General features: G+C 36.4%; 1 protein-coding gene across 6 annotated transcripts in view; it reads right to left on the bottom strand.

Annotated features, from left to right (window-relative positions):
- The window catches only part of LOC106880554 (uncharacterized), a 92,302-nt gene that overhangs the window by 77,465 nt on the left and 12,846 nt on the right, over nt 1–1,991 (bottom strand). The window contains exon 1 of one of the 6 annotated variants that reach the window (XM_014930549.2): nt 892–1,032. The exons of 4 other annotated variants lie outside the window; for them this stretch is intronic. The gene's annotated coding sequence lies outside the window, so the exon portion shown is untranslated. Of the gene's footprint in view, nt 1–146; nt 587–891; nt 1,033–1,991 lie in introns of those variants that run through there. One more of the 6 variants, XM_014930556.2, reaches the window with a different exon arrangement.

The following is a 1,991-nucleotide window of genomic DNA, read 5'->3' as shown; positions in this document are numbered from 1 at the left end:
GAGAGAGAGAGAGAGAGAGAGAGAGAGAGAGAGAGAGAGAGAGAGAGAGTGAGAGAGAGAAGAAGGGGAAGAAATAAATAGATGCGAACATGAAACATGTGAGATAGAAAGAAACAAATAGAATGTTGAAGAACGTTAATATTTACCAGAACATGATTTTAGTCAATAATCTGTGTTTTAGAATGTAAATTTCACGAAATTATTCATTGTTCAGTAAAATGGACTGAAATGTCAGTTTGATTTTGGTTTGGTAAATACTAATAGCAATGATAATAATAATGATGATAACGATTACAATAAACGATGGTTATGGTGATGATGTGGACTTAGAAGGATGTAATTAGAATGAACATCATCATTATCTCTGCTTGATAAACGAGGAAAAAATTGTCAACAGATGGTGGAAACTACCAGAAAACGAAGTTGATGCAGCAGATGACAGTGATGATGATGGTGATGATGGTGATGATGATAATGATGATGACAATGATAATGGTGATGATGGTGGTGGTGGTGGTGGGTGTTGGTGTTGGTGGTGATGGTGATGATGAAGCATCATTGTTTTTTTTGGCGTTACTTCTGACTGGACTGGATCGAAGCAATAATCACACTCACTCTCGCACTCTCTCTCTCTCTCTCTCTCACACAACCCCTTTCACCTCGCTTACATCACACATACACCCACACATACATACACTCACTCACACCACTCACACACGTTAGCGTGAGTAGGTGGAGGGGGGGAGCAAGGAAAAATTGACCTGCCTCTAGTAAAACATACATATAAACAAACAACTCATCTCCCCTCTTTACAAACCCCTACAGGACAGTAGGGGTTTCAGTAGATTAGATGGGGTGTTAATGTAGGGGGTACTTAAAATAAAACCTTACCTTGTCCCCTTTTTTTACCTCTATACATAATAAATGTCCCTCATAGTGATAGCCACGTGTACTACATAAAGCTGCATCCAGTGTTTAGATATGGAAGATGTGTACTTGTGTGTGTATTGGTGTGTGTGTGTGTAGATGTGTGTGTATATTTGTGTGTGTATGTGTGTGTGTGTTTGCATGTGTGCGTGTGTATTAGTATGAGTATATGTGTATTGTGTACATGTTCATGTGTGTGTGCGTGTGTATACTTGCCTTTAATTTTTATATATATACAGCTGTATATGTACATATATATGTGTGTTTGTATGTGTGTGTAAGTACGTGTGTGTGTGTGTATGAATATGAGTCTATGCATTTAAGCTTGTTTTTAATTATTATGAGTTTTTATATATATACATATATTGTGATTCTGTGTGTATGTGTGCATGTGAATGTATGTATGTGTATGTGTGTGTGTGCACGTGTGTGGGTGTGTGATGAGTATGAATGTATGTGAGTGTGAGTTTGTGAACAAGTGGGTAAGGATGTGTGTGTGTGTGTGTGTGTTGCATGTATATATGATGCGCATTACTGAATGAATGTGAGTAGGTGTGTGTGTGTGTGTGAATGCGTGTATGTATGTGTGAGAGAGTATGTGAGATTAGTGTATGGGTTTGTGAGTGAGTATGCATGTGAGTGAGTGTGTGTGTGTGTGTGTGTGCGTGTGTGTGCGTGTGTGTATAGACGTAACTTTGATTTTTGTACATTATGTGTCACGTATGTAATTATAAAAAGAGGAAAATTTTTAATTAACTGAGGTTATCTGTACGATTCGTAGACAAAACCCTCCTTCAAGAGATGTTTAAAATTAGAAAATGAGTCAAGGGAAATAACTCCAATAAAAACAGCCAATGAAAACTTCTTGGAAAATAATCTCAATGCAGAAAGGAGTGGATGTTGTCTTTAAAACCAACTAGTAGAAGCTATAGACATGTTTCAGTATAATTAAATCTCTTCAACAAAGTCATATTCTACTCATTTGGTAGAATGTAGAACTGATTAATGTGTTTGTGCTTGTGTGTATATAAATATATATATATATATATATATATATATATATA

Source organism: Octopus bimaculoides, chromosome 13 (genome assembly GCF_001194135.2).
Source record: "Octopus bimaculoides isolate UCB-OBI-ISO-001 chromosome 13, ASM119413v2, whole genome shotgun sequence".
NCBI lineage: Eukaryota > Metazoa > Mollusca > Cephalopoda > Octopoda > Octopodidae > Octopus > Octopus bimaculoides.
This window is presented reverse-complemented; position numbering and strand designations above follow the sequence as displayed.